Source organism: Seriola aureovittata, chromosome 1, assembly GCF_021018895.1.
Source record: "Seriola aureovittata isolate HTS-2021-v1 ecotype China chromosome 1, ASM2101889v1, whole genome shotgun sequence".
Classification (NCBI taxonomy): Eukaryota; Metazoa; Chordata; class Actinopteri; order Carangiformes; family Carangidae; genus Seriola; species Seriola aureovittata.
The window spans coordinates 18,656,954-18,680,794 of NC_079364.1; the positions used below are offsets into that span (position 1 = coordinate 18,656,954).

At 37.7% G+C, this 23,841-nt stretch overlaps 1 long non-coding RNA gene across 1 annotated transcript in view; it reads right to left on the reverse strand.

Annotated features, from left to right (window-relative positions):
• The window catches only part of LOC130171869 (uncharacterized), a 38,495-nt gene that overhangs the window by 5,733 nt on the left and 8,921 nt on the right, over nucleotides 1-23,841 (reverse strand). The window lies entirely within an intron of this gene.

Sequence of the window (23,841 nt, forward strand, 5' to 3'; positions counted from 1 at the left end):
TAAATTTGAATTAAAGGTAGTGTCAGTCCTGCCTACGAATCCTACAGTACTTTAGAAAAAAAAGAAACATCTTAGGTCGTAAGAAGTAGAAGTTAATTCTCTAAAGAGTGGAGTCACTTCTTTAGCTTTAACACCTTTCATAATGATTTTCTCTCCACATCATTGGAAAAAAAAGTAATTTCCCAGTTGTCATTCATGTTCTAAAACAATGACAACAAGCTAAAATTTACCAAAGTCTTACACAAATCAAATAATACTTTAAATATGTTATAGATATTGTCACATACAGTATAGATACTAATTGCAATAGGTTTTTTCTATATAGTTTACCTCTAGCTCCTACATAATTCTCACAACCTGAATGGAACCCAAAATACAGCACTTTGAGCTCATCTGTTATGAATTACTGAGGACTGCATCTTTTTTTCCACAACTGCTTTATACCCGATATTAATACAGATAACCTCCTGTATGTGTAGCATGTTTGTGGCTAAGCAAGCAGGTTATACGCACCTTCTTTCATTACTCCAGAAGCATGAAGTGTTTTCTCATTCTTGAGTCAATACATTTTCTCAAATTGTGTTCATGAGAGAAAATGTTGCATTAATTTGCGCACCTGAGAAATGTGTTTACACTAGGAATTATAAATCCATTTATACACTATCATACCATACTACTGTGGATAGTGCATAGGCCTACGTGTTGAGCATGTTATATATTGAGCATGTGTATCAGTAACATACAACTCATGCGGTGAGGACAGGGAGCAAGAAACAGGGCTAAAAGCTAAATAATTGCACATATCTAAGTGAAGCGCCTTTGAAATAGACCAGCTTCTGACAAGACAGTTCCCTCTGGGGCTAGAGAATTTCCATTAATCACACATATAGCTTGCACATGCTCATACCACTATAGTCAGCACACAGTGTAGTTGAGAAAAAAGGTGTGAGAGGGAATGAGAAAGAGGAGGTAAAAAGAAATTATTCAAGTTTGAGAGGCTCAGGTGAATGACACCAAATAACTATCTTGAAATTAAAGATAAACTCCATCCAGATTGGGTAAAAGAGTTGGTAGCACTTTACAATAACACTACCCTTATAAAGGATTTATAAATTGTTTATAAGTAGGTTATTAACTGAGTTGTTAACGCTTTATACATCATAAATGAACAACTATATATATAGTTTTCATATATTGATGCAGGACCAGTATTTGTCAAGATCAAGTTAATGCTCACTACTCATTAATCTTACTACTGAGTTAGTACAATTTATAACTGGCAGTTATAAATGGCATTTATTGTAATTCATTAATAAATGTTGATGTGTTTTACACTTTACAAATGCAACAAATGATTGCAAAAATGAGATGCAAAGAAACATCAAGATGGATGGGGGAAGAATCAACTCAGTGAACAACAGGCCACGGATAACTGTAAAGTGGAACAAAGAATGGGTGAGCAGTACACCAAGAAAAGGAAGGTTATCAACTGTGTTATATTATTATGGAATGCTGTCCTAAAGAAGATACCAACCGGCAAAAATCATCTCCATTTTAATATCCACTGTACCTGTGACTATAATGAGGACGGTGTTGTGCACTGTATTATAAGTACAGCTTACAAATTATTTATAAAATGTTAACAAGCTAATTAATAAACACTTATTGTAAACTGGTACCCAGGAGTCAAACTCTGGTTGAGTTAAAGCACAGAGCACAGAGTTGAAGCACCAGCTTCATTGCTTTAGAAACTTGTATTATGCCTCCATATGTTTTTATGGTTATACACTAGTGTTGGATATTTATGGTTTATTGGTTTATGGTTTTGTGGGCATTTGCAACTTATTCTAACTTAAAACTATGAGATAGTTCAGAAACATCAAACAACTTAAAATGATGAAAATGTCAACAGAAATGTGTTAAATTATGGCAGAGTATCTTCACTTTTGTGCTATTTAGTCAATCGTGTGATCTGGAGGTAAAAGGCAGTAACCTTCCTCACACTCTGTTTTTCAGGTTGCGTTTGCCTCTTCCATTTTCTCTAACTGTCCATGTGGTTAGATCTATAACTCTGTGTTGATCCACTTTCTCTTTTGCCTCCCCTACTCCTTTTGTGAAGGCTGATCTCTGTTCACATTGCATCCTGATAATATAACAGACCAAAGAACACAAACTATTGGCAAGATGTGCTCCTTTCAGCCATTACTACAAGTTGACTATTCAATTATTCTACAGTGCATTTTTGTTTGTACAGTTTGTACAAGATGTACAGTGCCTGAGTCAATCTGCAATTACTGTGAGTGAGTGACCATAATGCCAAAGTCTCCTCGCTTCCTGTAGCATCAGAGTTCCAAGGGACATCAGTTTGCATATAAATAAATCAGAGGGCAATTCTTGTCTGGCCCAGTGTAAGCCAATATCTGTCTGATTTGTGACCCTCACAAGCCGACATCTTAATGGGATTTAATGGATCCTGAAGGTTTTGCTCACCTGACCAAGGTAAAGTGATGTACCAGCATTTCTTTAAAACAGTTACACTCCCTTGTGAAGATAGAGACAGGGTTGATCCCCTTTGTCTACTTAGTCTTAGCGTGGATAAGAGTGGGATTGTGGGATTGGCAGTCAAGTAGAACATCTGCATTCATGTCTTCATTTATGAGTGCCAGATATAATATATATTGCTTGGCATAACAAAACATTTATCTAAACTAGAATTGAACCAATCAACCGTATTTTGATAATATACAGTAGAAAATATTTAATGATTTAAATATTTACTATTTTATGTACTATACAAAAAATTCTGGGTAAATAAGCTTTACTGAATTTTCTTGGTTTTGAGGATACTTTAAATATTCAAGCATTAACACTGCTGTATAACATTTTGTAAGTGCCATGGAGGAGAGTGAAAATGACAACATACAGTAATTGTCATTGATAAGTTTTTCAATCATCACAGTGAATTGTAGAAGAAATCATATCTATGAGGTCACAGCACAGATCGGGTAATTGGGTACCCAATAGGAAATATTTTGAATGTTCCTACCATATGCAATAAGGTGGCACTCTGTAAATTGTACCAATCAGGCAAGTTTTATTTGCCTCCAGATACAACAGCGAGGAACTGTATGAGTCATACTACAGTATATATATGATTATTGTATGACAGCAGAGATAATAATTGGGCTGCATATAAATCAGTATGAATATGTTCATTCTCAAATGTGCACAGAATATTAATCTTCCCACCTTCCTTTATCAACAGATTATTTAAGAATTTGAAACACAGCAATCCAGCTATGGCAAACAGATGAAGTACAGGATATGCTAGACTCATGTATAGGATTTACACATATATATATATCATATACTGTAATTATCAGGCCATTTCTTCAAGCACAGTCTGCATAACACTTGATTACCAAGCACAGGAGACACACTGTATTTCTGTTTCAGGTCTGTATCAGATTGTGGGTAAATCTAAAGGGATGGATTTATACTTGCAGGAAAATTTGGATGATTTAGAAATATGACAAGGAGGATTTACTCCTTAATGTTTCCAGTTGGCAGTGGTGAGTTCACAAACACTTTCCTAAAAGACAGCTTTGAAATACAATTTCTGCGCTTTTACAAAGACTATTATGTGTGTTATGTTAAGGAGGAATTGGCAGACACAATGTGTCACCATCAAATATTTAAATGCATAGCCTATAACAAATTTAGAAAGAAAGAAAGAAATTCATGGATACAGATTGTTCCCGTCATCTTTAACTTTACAAATGTCACCAGATCTGTGAAGTGGGAATGAAATAATATCCTATGCAGGGTGAGGAGTGGCTGAATTTAGCCAGAGAGCATGTTAAACAGTCAGCATTTTAAGGAAAACCCCATGAGCATTGTGCTCAAAGACTCTTCCTTTAGCAAACAAAAGGATTTGTGTGTTCATGTGGCCAGATACAAAATAAGACATTACCTGACAGTTAATTGTGACCTAATACCTTCCCATGTCACCCATATGATCAGTACCACTCAGGAGGCCTACCACTATTCCTAGTGGTTTTGTGAGTGTGTACTTATGCAGAGCTTTGTTTTGAGCTACTACATCTTATTTTACTGTATCAGCATACTAACATTTGCTAATTGGAACTAACTACAAACTACAGCTGAGGATGATGGGGGTGTTATTAGTAGTTGGCCATATACCAAACTATTGGACAGTTTTAAATTGACCAGTTGTTGGTGCTAAATTAAAGGTCAGGGGATCACCAAAGTTATTTCAAATACAAGATATGAATGTCTAAATTTCATTGTAATCCATCTAATAGTTGTCAAAACATTTCACTCAAAACCATGAGAAGCAACCTGCTGGTGGCGCAAGGAGGAAAAAAGTCAGGGATCACCAAAGTCACAAGGATATATCATCTGTACACCATGGATATCTGTAGGAAATTTCATGGTAATCCATCTTACAGTTATGATACTTCAGTAAAAGTCAAAAGTGGCAACACTTTTGGTGGTGCTAGAGGAAAAGTCACCTTTATCTGTCCAATAGTTGTGGAGCAAAGTCAAGGACTGACAGAGCGACATTGCTGTCGCTATGGCCATGCCAGTAGCATGGCTAAAAATAAGCAGCCAGGTTCAGGTATGACTTAAAATACTGCTTTCACTTTATGGCAATGCATTCACCAGAAGTTCATCTTGGACAGATGTTGAGAAATTGCATTCTTTTTTCAGTCTTACCACCAAGTCCATATTGATTAGGCAACTACAACTATTAGCTATATGGCACAGGTTTTGTTTTTGTCTTGTTTTTTGTATTAAAACTCTTAAAAGGGATGTGGCATGGTAACTTGTCAGCCAGAGTGTTTTTTCTGAACACTATGAACGGCCATCGCCAGCAAACCCCTCCTTCCTCCAAACGCAGTCCTCTCACAGATCAACTCTAGGCAAAAGAAAGAGACCTGGTGACCTTAACAGCTTTGCAGCTTGTATCTTTGACTGAGTTCATGGCCTCCACATTCAGATGCCTCAACAATGGCAGAAAGTCACAGGCCAAGATGGGGATTATGAAAGTGCCTTCCAGCTTTGAATATGAATTTGATTTCAGAGTACCTGAGTTAAGTGTAGAAAAAATTTTAGTTTGAAATTTTACAATTTTACAAACACGTGCAGTATTTAGAAAAAAATGCTGCCAAGTACAGATGCAAGCTACAAATAAAGAACAGAATAGAACAAAATAGGCTTCGGAGATGCTGCAAAGTTTACAACAGACAACTAGAATAATATCTGGAACATCCTCAGTATGTTTTGAAAACCTTGCCTGTTAGCTCATTTTCCACAGATAGTCTAAATTCAGAAACTTCAATGAGTCATCATGCCAAAACATGTGTCCCAGGCCGTGTCCCAGCTGTGATTATCACTGTGTCCCCTGGAAACATTTCCGTTGTTGTCTATGCTATTTGCAGCATTCCTATATTTAGTTGTGTTTCCTTGTTAACTTATGTTACGTTGCAGAGTTTAGCTCCATTTTTGGGCATTAACTCTGAAGAAGGCTAATCTACAGCTTTATCCACAGTGCTGACTCTGCTAATGAAAATGACCTTCAATAAAACTTCCATCAAAAGATTAGTTCACTTTCTGTCCTCTCCCCTAGTCACTTAAACACCTCTTGGCTCCTATCCCTTCATATATCTTCCTGTATCTTTGTATTTAAAATTTAAAAGGCAATCTCCTGGCCCACTCTGTTTAATCTTTAAAACCTAAAACTAACCTTCAAACCTCTTACAGACAATAAAGTCAATCACAAATCAGCAATAACCTAATGTGCTGTTGCCTGCTGCTTCTATAGCGGATGTCAGCATCTGACCACCACCTTCCCCACACCACCATCTTGACTTCAACCAGATTAATAGTTCAGATAAATAAGCTGGAGGTATTTGTTGCTGACATTAACCACTGAACGAGTCTGTTTTACGCCTAATTACGTTTTTACTGCTTCGATTTGTAAACTAGTCTGTCCTGAAATTAGTCAGCCTCTGAAACCAAATGTCTTAAAGGTCAACCTAAAAACTGATGGTACGCTTTCAAAAACAATACTTACTAGCAATAAACATTGCACATAATGGACTGAAAAATACCAGTGTAGCCTTAAAGACAAGGAGGTATTTTCACCTCTTTTCTTGCTGCCTACACTATAGATGAAAATGTAATCCTTGTGCAAATCAGCACTAGTCATATTCCAATACAGTATACACTACATTGTTATAGACATGAAAGCTATTGGGCTGTGAATGCTTTGTGCTCTGAGATGACCACACACCCATTCATCCACCGCATCTTCCCACACGCAGACACAGGCTTTCACACCAACCTCCAGGCAATAAACTCATGTATTTCTCTCTAACATGTAAGTTCTATCATCCGTGGGGATAGCTCTAAGTCTCCGAGATCATCACAACAGCGGGGTATTATCTCCCTCCGTCTCTGCATCACACCATCCACACCTCCAAATGCCAACACCTGCACATGAAAGTATTCTTCCCGTCCCCTCTTTCCCGATATAATCTCTGCTTGGGGCATTACTCATCTCTGCCTGGCACGTTGGGAGGTGTGTTTCAATAAACTATGGACAAACAAAGCACATGGCGTGTGTATGTGTGTGTGTGTGTGTCTCTGATACTGAACTGCAGCAGGACTGTGAGGCCCAGAGTAATGTAGCAGCACGTTGTTGACAGCCCTGTAGCCTTTCTTTTTACCTTTACTTCAAAAACAGATTCTAAAAGACGATAATCCAGACAGTTTGGTGAATCGAATTAGGGAGTGTGATAAAGCGCAGCAGGGCATAAATAGTTTAAACTACTATGAACTGAGATATTCTGCTTCCATCAATTAGCAAATCCCCTAAATTTGCATAACAAGTTCCCCTGAGACTTGAGAAATAAGCATTTTTAGAGGGCGAGGGTAACAGCTAAACCTGGGCTAAGCTTATCATCACCATTAGAATGATGGTACAGGCTATTTTATCCATCCCAATATGAGACATTAAAAGGCAGACTCTTTTAAGTCACATCACATTAACAGCCTTCAGTGCCTGCAATTTGTCAGAGCAAAAATATGCAGTTTGTCACTCATAAGGATACGTCTGGAAGCAAGAAAACAAAGTCCAAATCTTTATTTACTTTTCAACTCTTCCCACACCCGGAGGCTGGTTTGACTCAGAGAGCCAGAAAGACATTTAAGGTCACATCTTCCATGTTTTTTTATGAAATTATGAGGACGTAAGAGAGACAGAGATAAGAAAGAAAGTAAGAAAGACAGAAATAAAAAAAAAAAAAATATAGACTTAGGACTAAATTTCTATTCCAGGCATCATTAGTTTGAAATGACTATCCTGGGTACAGAGCGACTATAGAGAGAATCAGAGTGTGTGGGACGTGGGGAATAAATGGAAAGTAGTGACGAAAAACCTCTGAGATGGCAGCAGATGTTAGAGTCGCTTCACAAAAGATTTATGTGTTAATACAGTGCGGGTCTACTGGCTTTTTCAGCTCTTGACTGCTACACCAAATAGGGACAGCGGGACAAGGGAGGGGGAAGAGAAATTACATACAATAAGGCAGAGAATGAAAACCTAATATGTGGTCCAGAGCAGGATGAAGTGAAGGCACTGAAACAAAGAGAGTCAGTTTATCTCTCAGGAGAGAGATAAACTGGTCCTGATCTCAGTGTTTCCTTTGCACAGCTACTATCCTGAGCCCATTTTGCTTTTGGTCTGGCCTGGTCTTTTATTTCTTTTTGAACTTTGAAAAAGGTGTTTTGTGACTACTATCAGAAGCAAATCTTCTCTACTTGCAGCCTCTTGGTTTGTCAACCAATTCATCAGTGGAAACGACCCATATTCAGCTTCTCTATTCTTTTTCACACTCACAGTCATGACATGTCATTGTTACTATTTCAACAGCAAGACAAGTGGATGGAGGAGGATGCTAGAAAGTCACACATGCTGAACTTTTTCACAATATACTTGCAAAGCCTGTAAATAAATGTACATGTGCAGACAAAAAAGTTACACTGAAGTAGAATGAGTCTACAGAGTGTGTGGCATATATGTTGGGTAGTTTGTTGGATATAACCCTTGGCTATTAGAGCAAAATGAAATGCATTCTGTGTACACAGTGTGGTGGTTCTCAAGCATGCTGTAGGATTAACAAGGTTTTAAACAAGAACTGAAAACTATTACAGACTGGCACTGATGTGAATGATGAATTGGGATGCTTGCTGCTTCCCAGTTTTCAATAGCTCTTTGTCTGAGCCAAAAGTTGAGACCCACTCAGCTCAGCAAAGAGCTCTCCTACACCTGAATACTAATGAAGAGCTTGTGATCTTAACCTGACTTTGGCTTCAGCATGGAGGAGACAATGTCAAGCACTCTGCTGGTCTGAGACAGAGACGTGCAGGGGGCTGTCTGACACTGGGCTGTGGAGGATCAACAGGAGAGATAGTGGACGGTAGAGTGTGGTGATGTGAGCAAGTGGAGAAAGTCAACGTGTGATGTTACCTTGTGCATTACATCTCTTCAAGCTTACTGATCACGCCATCATTTTGAATCTTTTGGGGTTTTTTCTACTGTTCAGTTTCATTTTCTTTATCTCAATGTTCAATCTGGTGAACAAGCACTTGATCCTCTGTATATTCCGACAGCAATTAAACTTCATATTTTTCTATTTCAATTGCAATAAAAGTAAGTGGGAGAGAGGGGAGTTTGGAAAGTGCTAGATGCTGAACTGAGTGTGTAGGGTTGACTGATCCCTAGAGACTGGAGGCGTAGGGCTCTGTGGGGAGCATTAGAGATGTTTTGTAGCTGGAAACAGAAAAATGGAGGACGACCAGGGATCAGAGGATGCTGAAGTACACTATGAGAAAAAAACATCTCCCACTCCTGGTTGAATCTGTGCGTGTATTTGTGTGTTGCTTAGAAACATGCCAGCATCTCTTTTAGCACGGTCTTTTGACGTGGATGTCGATTTTTGGCCACACTGACTCCCACTCACTCTCACTGCACTCTAGAGTATGCTTTATACTAAGCATTTGATTAAGCAGATTAAATCTCTATGAAAGATTAGTCCTGGTACTTTCCAACTTGAAAAAAAAGGCTATAAGAATATAGGATTTTATGACTAAGGCAAGGATCTGCCTTTGTGTTTATAATGTCACCGCTTTACAACTAATACTTTTAGTAGCCTATCTAAAATAAAATCAAATGGAAAAAAAGACTAGTGAAATTGAAATTCAGTAAAATAATTGTTATGTGTCCAGTAACTACAAAATTAAGAAAAAAGCCTTCACTTTTGATCACTGATTTTCTGAGGACAGGTTTTACTGCATATTACACAGGAAATGTCTGTTTCGTTCTGGCTTTGCTCTTACCATCAAATCAGAGTTGTAGACACACTGTTTCTAATTTTGAATTACAATTTCAAATGACTTGTCAAATTTATATTTGAATGGATTAAAGTATCAACCAAACAACCTTTGTCAAACCCCTCTTCTTCAGGGGTAGTAGCAGGGAAACACATATGCTACACAGGGGTGCATGTTGAGAGGGCAATGTTTTCGAGCTAAAACAACACAGTTTTTGAGTATTTTAAATACTGACTGACCAGTGATGGAGCTTGTGAGAAAACTGTAGGTTCCTTACTTGGTTTTCTTAAAAGGTGCAACACCAGATAATCTAACTTGACTTCTTTGAATAGCTACAAGCCACTGTTTGTTGTGATTGGAATGCTCTGCTGTTGATTTTGGTCCCTTTGACCACTGTGTTCATAAAGCACAAGACGTTAACCATTATGGCATGATCTCAGTTGGAGAAAATGTGATGATTTTTCAAAGTTTTGTTGGGGTTCTGTGAAGCACAACAGATGCTCTTCAACAGATGTCAAACAGCTGCATTGTCACTTCAGTGTTAATTAGTTATGTTTGTCCTTCAAGTCATTTGTCCTGCAAAGTCTCAGCAATATGGTTTTAAATGTTTTTTCAAGCAACAGCAAATCAACTAGGCTTCAATGTGTCTGCTTAAAATCAGGGAGCACAAACACAGGCAATTTGCCTGTGAAAACCTATCTTAATTGCTGTGTGGCATAGTGTGGTTGTTTTAGCTGAAGTGACAGTGTGATGTGATGTGAATATATTACAATAAAACTGTTCTGGATATGATGCTATGATATGATACTTTTGCGATTTCTACTCTCTAACTATGTTGTTCATGAACTAATGATATACTACCAATTAAGATTCATTAGTTAGTTGTCATTTTGGGTTGAACGGTGGTTTCATTTACTTGAGTCGATACTAAAATGGTAACTAACGGTAAGGTAGTCATGAAGAAATAATGCATCCCTAGTAACAACTCAGTGTGAGTGCTGCTCCCAGGAAACAGGAAGATTAATTTCTTCTTGCAATTAGACATTTTCCCAGAAGCTTTTGACACTGCTATGGTAAAAACTTTTTCAAATCCTGGACATTGTTTACCTTGGTAATTACAGGTTCAGGGTTCTAATCTTTCTTTTCTTGGTGAACTCCCAGAGACAATTGTTTTTAACTATCTATATGATCATATGAATAACAATAACATATTAATATACAGTATATTAAATATATAAATGTTCAACTCTGGCCACTTGTAGCACTAAAAAAGTGATACTGAGGAACTGACTGAGAATTATTGTTGATGACAATAAAAACACTATCATCATCATTCCTTAAGATCAAAGTCCTGCATTGGACACAGTTATTCATGGCCTTGTAAATTGCAGAATTAATAAATAGGTGGGTCTCTCTGGTGTAGTGCCAAAGACAGTTCATATTGACTATGGTAATCTTTAAGGGAGCTTTTTGGGCCTTACTCTGTTTTCTCTACACGTTTCCTCTGGGCAACATGATTAGTAATCAAATATCAATTATCACTGTTATGTAGATGACATACCATTGTATATCTCTGGTCTGTCAGACATTAAAAGGTGCCCTGTGGAGTATTTATTTGTACACTGAGTGTTTCTTACCAAAACTCATTGTGTGTATCCTAGAGGTCTAACAACCATGTTGAATGCATTTCCTTCCCCTAAAAACACACAAAGATAGTTTAATATCTTACATCATGCATCGCTTACATACACGTTTGCTTGTCAGCAGTCGTCTACTTCCCTGCCTCTGGTGGCACATTGCTATCTTTGTTGGTGTATTACAACGCAGTCTCACGTCAGTTCATGTCCAAGAACACGAAATTTGATCTATTGATTTCGTGTCAGCAAATATGTTTTGTTGAACATAATGCCAACCACGACATTTTCTAGAACCATCATTAGGAAACATTGTTCTCTAATGTGTCTAAGCAACATTTCAATGAAATGTTATTCTTTTGTTTTCAGCAAAAATGTCTGATCTTGGAATACAAAGAAATATCCACATGCAGTGATTACCACATTATTAAACTTGCTCAGCTTCCTCAAAGAACCCCTACTGAGTGCATAAAGTTCACCACACATAACTGCAAGCTTCATATGAATCTAACTGGGACCACACAAAATAGCTCTAGGAGCTAGGAGAAGTGAAAACCAGTCAGAGAGACTTCACTTTGAGTGTCTAAAACTTACACAAAGACAGTTAGACACAAACACTAGCCACTCTACAAGATTATAAATTATGCATACACCACAAAAGTTTTCATCACAGTCTACCCGTGATATTAGAGTGTGACTGATAAACCATCCACAAAGAAGCAGGATGAAAAGGTGATTTTAATTACACCAATCTGCTGCATCACCCTCTCTCACTCACTCATTGTCTTTTAAATAATGTAGCTCATCTGCACTGACAAAACCACTCCCCATCAAACACAGATAGAACAGCATGTCCTTTGTTGAAAGTGATGTAATTTTCTGCCCCGCTGAAGAGTAGTTATCCTCTTCAATCTTACGGGAGCCGAACTGTGTAATACAACATATCAGGGTGCCACACAAAGTTACACTAACTAGTACATTTACCATGGAGGTAATAACTACAATCAGCCAGCTTGAACTTTTGTAACTCTAGTAGACAAAGTGGGATGGAAATGTAAGGTCATAGCTGTAAGATTCTGTTGATATTCTGGGGAAGCAATGTATGTAGAAATAATGGCTTCTGTCCTCAAATTAAGCGTAAATCAATCAATTTATTCCATTACTGCATATTTCATACCATTAATGATGCATTATTTGCATCTTCTATTTTCCACTAGAGAGGGAAAAAAATGCATATTTGAACATGTGGGATTAAAATCTCATTTACATTTCTGTTGCTGGCTACATGTTAAAAATAGCACAAGCACAGTCATTCGACACCAACACCTTGCCAAATGCACAGAATATAATAGGCATGCATAGCCAAGATAAGCAGACCTACAAGCAGCTAGTAAGGATGTGGGCAAATAATCTGGCTGGCACTTTGACAAATTAGTGCATTGTGAGGGCTACAGAACAGCCTGAGGGTTTAACGTAGGGCAGCTTTAGTAACCTATGAATGACCCTGTAGCTAAACGTACTTAAACACAAGGACAGTCAAAGTAAATCACAATCATTAGGAAACCTACAGCATTTAAAGTTCATGCAAGAAATCTCACCCCTTAAGACAAACGAATAAGCTCCTAAAAAAATAAACTGAAAGCTGTTTATGTGATACTTGCTACAGGAACATTTATATTAAAATGGGCACAAAGTCAAGAAAGTTTCACACTTGAGGATTTTCATCAAGTCATGAAAATGCATTACATCTCATTAGAAAAAACTTGTAACACTGTCCAAAATATTTAAAATGACCTGCAAGTAACACTATTTTATAGGTACAGAAAAGCTGTAAAGGTCATGCAGAGGTTTGATGAAGCACAGCATGCTCCCAGTGTTCAGGTCAGGTCATGCCTTTACAGACAGTCATTTATTCTTTATATTAGCATAAAATTTTATAATCAGTAATTAACAAAGCCAATATGCAGCCAATCAATTAACTGGCCCCCAGACGGAGCATTTGACCTCTTGATCTACCACAAAGTGTTCTATAAAACAACACCTGCTGGTCTGACTCTCAGCCACTCAATTAACTAGAATTATCTGAATACCAATTTCAACCAGTTCAGACATTGAAAGCCTCATGCTGTAGTATTGCTATCCCTAATTTGTATGCGGCTCGAGTCGTCGAACATAGAAAAAGAAATAAGAGGCTGTCATGCCAGAGGTCTCTGAACTCGTCCAGAACCTGGCTCCATTTATTAACTCTTAGCCTAGTCACTTTATGAGTGCATAAAGACAAGAAGCTAGTCATATCAGACTCAGACATGTATGAGACATTTAAACTTTGAGTATAGGAGACCCTAAGTGTACTGCCTTTTAGGTAGTACAATATGAAAAAAAAATTAATCTTGAGTTATTCACAGAATAGTTGTAAATAGATAATGACCCTTTATTAAACAACAAGGCTACGGAATTCATTGATGGCTTCTGTAACTTCTGTTTATACTTCTCTTCAGGCTACCATAGATAATTCCTTTACCATAAATAATTCCTTTACATCCAAACATATTTCTTATTTTTACAACCTTTGTCTCTTTATCATAGTTGTGGTCATCACCGTTCACTCATTGCCAATTTTTGTATAGTGCCAAGCACTCAGTATCACACAGTATCTGTGTGTGGGACATTAAGTGATAGGCCTTCTTGTAATCAATCCAGGCAGTACTCAGGTTGGTCTGCCAAGTCTTAGAGTCTTGAGGGATTGCTCTATGGACCAGTAGCTGGTGCTTTGACCCTTTGGTTTTGTTTCCAATACCATTCTTTGCTCATGTGTTTGCTCATGTTAACACTTAGATATTATGATGCCTGGGATGCCTGAGGCAGGTTATCAGCTGGTAGTTTGAAGGCATTGTACTGTTGTCAGGACCCTTCATGATCAGGATTGTCCTGCCCTGTGTTAGCCAGTCTAGGTGGATGCCTGTTGTTAGCAACTGGATGGTGTAGTTGTAGTGTTGTTGCCATTCAAACAGCAGCTGGGGAGTTCAAATTCCAGTCAGGGCAAGCCTCTAGTGAGGGTGTATATATATATACACACACACACAAACACACATACATATATATATGTATAGGTATACATGTACAGTATATGTAGCACATCCATTGCTTTCAATAATCCCTGAATCACAACAGTATATAGTCTGTGTGTATTTTCTCATAGAGTGTGTCACAGTTCTCATTTCTGATGGCTTCTAATGAATCATTTAAGGCAAAACTAATTACTTTCAATAAATTCAGTGAGGTTACCATGCAACTCATTTAAGAGGACTAATGAGTTTCAAAGCATGACTTACAAAGACGTTCATCAGACTAAGAAACCTAGTTTGACATCAGTACTTTCCTTTAGCCACCAGACAGCATTGAGTTGAATACATTTTCCACCTTTGATTTTATTTAAAGCATAGCCAATAATTGTGATGAACTGATTAGAATTTAACTCTTGCGTGAAGTTGAAATATTTCAGCCGGTGATTGTGGAATGAATTTTTGCCTTTTGGCAGCTGAGCCCTTTTCTGAAAAATATGACTTTATAAATTTTCTCTGGTTGTGAAATGATAATTTCCCTTTTACCTTCAAGGAATTTGTACTATGTTCCATCCATCAATAACCTTTTATGCTTTCCTCTCATTTAAAAAACATTGAAATACACATTCATTATTGCCAGCATATTCTATTTTCCATAAATAAGGCTGATGGCTGAAGGGCAAAATATTAACAAAACAGAGCAGCACTCATGGAAGGACTTGCAAGAAGTCAAAGAAGTGGTCATTGTGATCCTGATGACTACCAACACTGTTTGGAACGGTTTGGAAAGGAAGAAGATTATGCATCTTGTCACAGATGACATGGTGCTATTACAAGATTTTCCTTTAAAAACATACGAGCATAAAAACATATTTTCAATACTTTCACATAAAATAACCAGAATCAAGCCCCTATGATAAGATCTTTGAAGCCAAATCATAGTCAGGTTTTACCTTAAAACAGCAAAAATGGATGAAAATGTACATGGTGTTTGGATACTATTATGCATCCCATCATATCATTAATGCTTTATGGAGTAGCAATCCAGACCCAAAAGATGCTCCTACTTCTCATTAGTATCTTGCTCATTATCCATGAAAGCAGGAGGAGAAAAAAAAAAAAAGAGGGTACTCCAGTATGTCAAAATTTCTTCTTTTCCCTGGAGGAAGTCCTTCCAATCACCTTTGTTAGTTAATTTGAAAGCTTTTTTCTTTAAAGGTGTTTGCCTTACACTTGAGATGGTTGGTAATGAGCGAAATTACAGGGCTTCAATAAAGGTACTTTTTCCCTACATAATCTAGTATGTGGAAGCAACTGTTTCGCTTTTAGAGAATCGATAACCTCTCTGTTGAGTTGAGTCCAGTAATGAGAAGCAAGAGAACATATTCAGAGGAAGAAACGCTTGTACTCATATTTAGATATTTTCTAATCAATCTATAAAGGTTATTAGATTTTTTTTTGCTGGTAAGCTGTCAGACAATGTTGACGGTATACTGCACGTTTGTGCTGTGTACTTGTATGTCTACTTTATACTTGATGTATAAGTGCTTGGTATATCTTTAAATAAATATTGAGAAAAGCATGAAATAGAAGCATGGATCTGACAGCTAAATGAAAACTATAAACTATACTAAATCCTGGTCAAAATACATATTTTTCCAATACCCACCTCGTGTTATGGGTACAAAGCTGTGGGGATGATTCACGTAAGTAGTTAAAAGTCTGCTCTTTCTTAAAAATACCAAGGATTTTAGACACTGTCCTCCCACTGTAAGCATTCCCTCTGTCCTTCCTGGGTAGACTTCTTTTCGTTATCATACTCTACACCATGCCAGCTCCCCTTATCTGCATTCATGTGGAATGATTCCTCCAAGTAATGATGGCTGATAAATTATTAATAGATTTTAGTTTATCATGACCTGCGACAGCACATTATTCAACTTAGCTCTCAGTGCTGCTTAGTAATCATGGATCTATTCATTTACGATGAGAATACTCTATTTAGTGTTAACACTGCAGTCAAACATTTCTTGTGCATTTTTGCTCAGAATCTATCAGAGCTGAGTGTCAAACGTCCTCTAACCACAGCCACAGGTTCTAAGACACCATGCTGCATGAATATGAACAAGCACAAACATATCTGATCTGCACCTGCTGTTCTCCCATGAATATATTTCATGATAACTGTATGACAGGTAACCCTTCACGATAATTAAGTCTGTAGCTCCTAGAATAAACACAATTTCACATTGTTTTATAATTCAGTCCCTCTGTGTTTAGCTGGTAGATGTGACTCTTAAGTATAGTAATGAACATCATCAAAACACCAGTCATTAAAAATGCTAAACAGAACAGGACATCCATTAATTAATTTCACTTATTTGGAAGGTTTCTATTAAATAATTAGCAGATATATTTGGTGCCTGCTGTAGCAGCAGCAGTCACATGTAGGGTTTCTTTGGAGTACTGGTCATTACAAAGTTTTATTTTGATTCAAGGCTTGGTGTTCCTGCTGCGTTTGTAGTTGGCAAACCTCAGTCAAACATAAGGAGGGAAGCAGTTGGAGGGAGTGAAATGTAAAACTTTACATAAAACTTAACTAGTATCATATACTATTAGGGTACACTGACAACAAAAGTTGGTGTTGTTTGCCTTTGTATCTTTAAATGGTTACCTCCACAGTCTAAGGCAACATCTAAAACATACAGTCACTTCAGCTCTGTGCTCCAGTAAACTCATATTGTGATTATTCATTTACTATGTCTGTATCTGTGATTGTTTAAAAGATTTCAGAAAGACATCATGTTTCATCTATTACCACAAACATATATTATATGGAATATAAACTATTCCAACATTTCAACCCTATATAATAGAAATATTAATTCTGCCTGGCAGACATAAAGCTGTAGTTTTTTCAAGCAGGGCCATAGGGCCAAACATTTGGGCGGGCCAGCCTCTACACAGTGAATGTGGTATATATCCAGTCAAGAGAAATATTTTCAGTAACCAGCTGAAAGTCGGAGCCCAAAAGTCACAATAGACATAAAATTAATCATTTTGGTTGCTGTTGCAACAATTATTGCTTTTAATCTATTATATGTTAGAAAGAACCTTATTTACATATTCAGTATTTCATTTGCAAAGTAATGTCTACTGACCAGTCATCAAATTAAATGAGAAGGCGATGACAATAAACATTTGGACAGATATCCCTAAAATGCATCAAATTTATGTCATATCTGGTTTCAAATATTAATGTACTAGATAGAAATCATGTGCTGCAGAAGTGTGCAGTATCAACAGATTTTCCTTAGGACACTCAGTTGGTATTCAGTACCAAAAAGAATTTGGTGGAGTATCCCATAAATGAATTTAATCTGTTATTTGCTCCTGTTTATAACTAGCGCTGGTAATTGCACATGTTTATAGAGTATTGTACTGAAATCTAGTTTCCAATAATCTCTGTCATTCACAACATGACACAGGGCCATGGAGGCCCATTATTTTCTGTCAACACACAGAGCTGGGCTGTCACTGTTGTCAACAAAGCAGTGATGGATAGGTATGGAAGGAGAAAAAGAAAGTTGGCATTCAATTTAACTACCGTGGTGGTGCAATATTCATTGGGCCTTATTAACAGGAGAAAGAGAGTGTGTGTAAGTAAGTGTAGAGCCAGCATTGTGTTGGACCATCAAACCAAAACTATCAGCCGCACTCTGGGTTGTTGATGGCTGACAGGATTGCAAGCATAGCGACCATGTCACATTACAGCAACATAACCAATGTTTTTGTGTTGCTGTTTATTGTTTGTTTCGTTTGATTGAGAATGGTTGGTAACCAGTACAAATTTTAGACTTCAACAGAGGTATTACACTACACCTCTTTGTATTTTAAAGCTCATAAAAAGCATACTCACCTCAAAAGCCTATAACTGTGAACTGCCATCTACAACCTCCTCCTTCCTTCTCACCTCTGAGATACTAAATTAGATTCATGAGAAAATGAGCGCAGAGGACAAAGCAATCAAAGACTCCAGCTGTTCCATACTAACCAGAGGATCTATGTAATGTATGTCTCAGGTAAATTTGTGGATCACAGCACTGGCATGATGAAAGAACATGATGGGTATGCCAGTCATGCAATGACCTTGATTAAAGTCAAGAGTGCATTTTAATTTCAAAAGTTTTCTCTGTGGTGCCAAGCCAATTATTCAATCCTGTGGCATTTCAGGGCAATTAAACACAGCATTTTAGTAATAATGCCATGCCCACTGATTTTTTATGTTATTTTTCATTTTGGTTTAACAGAGACAGGACAGATGGGGAAGATATAGGGCGCTGCCCTGTATGGTTTGTGTCTTATCCAGATGTGTAGCGTTTCTTGATTAGTTACTAGTGTTACCGGCCACTTGAATGATGTCTCAGTTGGCAGGAAGCATGACCACTGACTATTCAATTGGCAAGATTCAGAGCAAAATCTGCAAGTACAATATACATCTACACTCACTAAGCAGTTTATTAGGAAAACCTGTACAGCTGCTTATTCATGCCATTATGCAATCAGCCAATCATGTGGCAGCAGTGCAGTGCATAAACTCATGTAGATACAGGTGAAAAGCTTCAGTTAATGTTCACATCAAGCAACACAATGGGGGAAAATGTCATCTCAGTGACTTTGACTGTGGCAGGATTGTTGGTGCCAGACAGGCTGGTTTAAGTACTTCTGAAATTGCTCATCTCCTGGGATTTTCACACAACAGTCTCTAGAGTTTTTACTCAAAATGGTGCGAAAAACAAAAAAGGAGAATAGCCAGACAGGTTGGAGGTGAAAGAAAGGCTACAGTAACTCAGATAACCACTCTTTACAACTGTGGTGAGCAGAAAAGCATCTCAGCAACACGTCCAACCTTGAGGAGGATGGACTGCAACAGCAGACCATGTCTAGATCCACTCCTGTCAGCCAAGAACAGAAATCAGAACCAAAACTGGACAGTTGAAGACTGGAAAACACAGCCTGGTCTGATGATTTTGAATATTTGCTGACAAAGAACAACATTAATCCATGGACCCAATCCACCTCGTATCAACAGTCCACTCTGGTGGTGGTGGTACAATGGTGTGGGGAATATTTTTTTTTACTTTGGGCCCCTTAATACCAATCAATCATTGTTTGATGTTACAGTCAGAGTATTGTTGCTGACAATGTGTGTTCGTTTATGTCTAGAATTTACCATCTTCAAATGGCTACTTCCAGCATGTTAATGGAGGATGTCGCAAAGCAAAAATTTGTCTCTGACTGGTTTCATGTACTCTGAGGTCAGTGGCCTCCCCAGGCACCAGATCTGAATCCAATAAAACACTTTTGGGATGTGGTAAAAAGGGAGATTTTCAGCATGAATGTGTAGCTGACAAATCTGTCTTTTACAGGATTTTGCGTATTTATTACCTTCAAAGAAAGAACTGAATTTACTTAGATATTTCATTACCCATACACCACAACTACACCCAGGCAGAAATATTGTACAGTTAGTGTAATCATTGGTCATAATAAACAGGCCTGACATAAGATGCAGTCATGGGATTTACAAAATAAATAAAAAAATCACAACTTGATGTGCTCTTCGGTGCTTAATCACATAAGAATCAAAATATGTAGAGAAAAAGAATAATTTATTTTAAAGTCTTTGTCCATTTAGTTCAATCTAGTATACTCATCAAGAGTAAACTGAGTGCCGAAAAAGGTTGATAATGTACTGACAAAATTTCTTACCACTAACTGATGAGGAAACAAATTTGCATTATTAGCAGAAAATAAATTATTGAAACAAGTACAGTGCTGCAAGAGACACCAACTACAGACCACATGTAAAAATAAAAAATAAATCCAATTAGTAAACAAAACACACAAACAGGCCATGGGTCAGGCTGGTTCCTGCACATATGTGTGCATATGACCATCGACCATGCTAACAATGTTAAAATGTACTAAACTGAGTTTTATATTTCTAACTAAAGAAAGAACTTTTTTGGACAGTTTTTCACTCAAGCTGAAAAATTTGCAATGTGCAAGTTCATTTGTGCATCAATAAAAACTGTGTCACGGTCATGACTTTAAATACTCCATTCACAGCAGTTTAGGCTCCAATCTGACGTCTCACTATTTAGGACCATATGCTCACACAGTGGCTGTACAGTCCATTGTCCCTGAATAGAACGTGACAGCACATTACGAGCCAGCACCAGGATGCAGTGCATGATTAAGGGGCAATGACATCTAATATGCAGGAGCTCCACAAGGTCACAGCAGTGTCCTCCCATTCCTTTGATTCAACAGTGTACACCAAATCTCTCATATGTACATCCCTCCCTCTCTACACTATTCAGCACAGTCAGTTTGTTTGAGTGTAAGATATGGGCTTGTCAGTATTCACAGGCCAGGGTGGTGGTGTGATAGAACTGCAATTTCCAAGCTGTAGGCTCTCTGAAAATTAGAAATCATTCCTCCCCCTATGGAAAGAGGCCACCTATTGTACAAATCACTGCCTCACTAAACCCGGGCTGCCTGAGATGCTATTGTGCTGAGACAGGTTGGATATTTTAGAACTATTCAGACAGGAACACAGTACACCTGCTGTAAAGCTCACTTTTTTCCCCCACACACAGAAGAAATGAAAGAATTTGTGGAAGATGAAAATAATGTGTTCATATGGGATCAAAGTTATCTTGAATTTTAGTTCAGTTTAGATTTAAGGGGTGCAAGGAAGAGAGTCAGCCATGCGGAGAATTGTGTCTTCAGTGGCAGCACATCTCTTACATACTAACATTACAAACAAAATGGTAAAATGAACACATTTATACGTATGACAATCAGTGCACTCCTATTGCTCAGCTACAAGGAAGATAGAGCATGGTCAGCTGGAGACCCTGACCCTGCTAACTTACTGTTTAACTCAGACACAACTGTAACTAGGGATGCTAACAAACACTTACAAACACTTGTTTTCCCAGCAAGTCAACAACATTCTGTAATGCATATTAATCTAACAGTTTTCACAATCACTACCCATACAGAGATACAGACAGACAGGTGCATATGTCTAATAAATGATCAAGTCAGCTGGCACATCCAACGGTCAACAGCTGCTACAAATTTCTGGACAAAAGTGTAGACAAAATATTACAGTCTTGTTTTTTTTCTAAACAACCTATCCCCATCTAAGATGTCATTCTTATACAGTAAATGTGAACTTTGTTGTGTCAAACATACAAAGAAATCAGGTGTCCTAATATGAAGGTCAGACCACAGTGTGTGCCCTACAAGGACGCCTTGCTGTAAATAACATCTCATAAAAAACTCTATTCAAGACTAATAGACTCATTCATGCATTGAGCTCCAAACCCATTTGGCTCCACAGGCAGTAGATTGGTAATCAAAACTTTAAAATGACTCTAGTGGTAATATGCCATCACCCTTCTTTCTTGCCCTCCAACAAAATGTGCGAAAGCCAAATAAGGTCAAAAGTGTGGAGGGGTATATATACAGTACAATACTTTAATTTATACAATTGTAAACAGGAAAGAAGCAAACCAAATGCATGCTAGTTAGACATGCTCCACCAACCGAAGTTCTGTTTTGATGTAAATGTTCAGAGAGGATCCCCCAAAGACACAACAGTACAGAAAACATGATTCACTAAAGGTTTTTGCTAGCCATGCATGCAAATAGACAGCATAATCACCAGTGCAGAAAAGTTTCTTGTACAACTTTGCAGCACACACGATTCACTACAGAGTGTGTGCGCAAATTAAAAACACAAATAATACCTCTCTACTAATACTTCTCCCTAACAGTCCCTCAGACCTTTGTTCCTGACAAACAATAAAAAGTACAACTTCTCAAAACAGAACTAGAACCCTGAAAAGAGCTGATAACGGTACTGTATGTTTGAAAAGGCTGAAATGATCAGCCTCTCATTCTGACAGCCCTAAAATGTCAGGTGTTCTCAGATATCATTTCTTTTGTGCTTTTGTGTCAATATAAATTAAAGAGCAAAGTGCATACCAGTCTTACAAAAAAATACAAAGGTGTTTTGAAAGAGCAACAGCAATATATTAATAAAGAGCAGCAGGGGTAGATAACTCATTGTACATAGCTACTTTTTCAATAAATCAAATTACTGGAATGAGAAAGCCATTGTTCCACGGAAGCAGGAGAGTCAGTACATTTGCATGGTCTTTTTCCACAATATCCAGAAGTTAATTAAGGTGCACGATGGACAGGAAAAGCTCACTGTGTTGCTCCCTCCAACTCCATTCACTAGGCCATCTCCTGAAGTTAAGGTAATTTGGAAATTGCCTTCTGCAAAATTGAGGTTGCAAAAAGAAAGGTCTTCCAACTCAAGAGTTGGCACCATTGATGTTAGTTGGTCGGCATGTACATTGTTCTTTTACTGCTACACAGTGAAGTAAGACAACCAAAGGTTATCCTTTTACAACTCATTTCCCCTCGCAGACACCATTAGCCTGCAGTAATGTGGGAAAATGGAGCTTACCCAAAAGTGCTGTTGAGGGTTCACACGTTTCTACCCCTCATTTCTCACAGCACTCCACTGACACAATACTGATTAAAACTAAAGTAGTTTTATAACTTATACTGTAAAATCTTTAATATATACTGTGAGAGGATATACCAAATTAAATTTACTATGGCAGGTAAATTGATACAATTTGACTCATATTGGAATATTAGTCCTCCATTTCTTATAAAATGATTTAATCACAATATGCTCAACCCAACTTCAAACTAAAAAAAAGGAAGGCTTACAATCACTTCTCCTCAAATTACTGGTGTAATTAACAGTTGTACTGGCCTGTGTACACGCCCATCGGTTTTGCTTACTTTATTGTATCATGATTGACAAATATATATATATATATATATACACACACACACACACACACACACACACACACACACACACACACACACACACACATATATAACTCTATTGTCACAGAATCTTAGTAGTGAAGGAAGGGTTAGTAATGACAACATAACTGGTTATTTTCTCTGCATTCCTTTCTTGTTTCTCCACAAACAGTTTGCTGGACTCAACAGGGGTTTTGTGTTTATCCTCTGACATTTGTGATGAATCTGAGTAAACTAAATGGCATCCTCAACCAGTAGTTTCTGGGGGAAAAAACAGATCTTGCCAAACAGTGGTTTGAAGGTTCTTTACACCTTGTGAACACTGCTTGCACATAAATTGCCTCATCACTAAAACACAGCTGCTGCCCTATTGCTGACTGACTGGATTAGCCACAACAATATGTATCTTAAATGTATCTTCCACTAGTGCCATAACTTAACGACAAATGTTGACAGAGTACACAACTCCATACTTTTACTATAAGTAAAAGTTGTGTACTGCAGTACTTGTATAAGTATCTATTCAAAAGAATGTCAAAGCATTGTTCCACAGTGCATTTACCAAACCTAATGACTATGAAACAACCTACTGAATGCACATACTTGCACTTACTTGCCTGTAGAATAAAAAGCCATAAAAAAAACAACTCAATCAACAAAAGGACAGACGTTTTCGCATTCCTATCTTCTAATGTAGCCATCGTTAGGCCACTGCCAAGTTCAAATCAAGCCGTTCAGAAACGCAGCAAGCACATCATGGCTGACAGTGCAGGAGTTGACTGTGATTGTTTTTT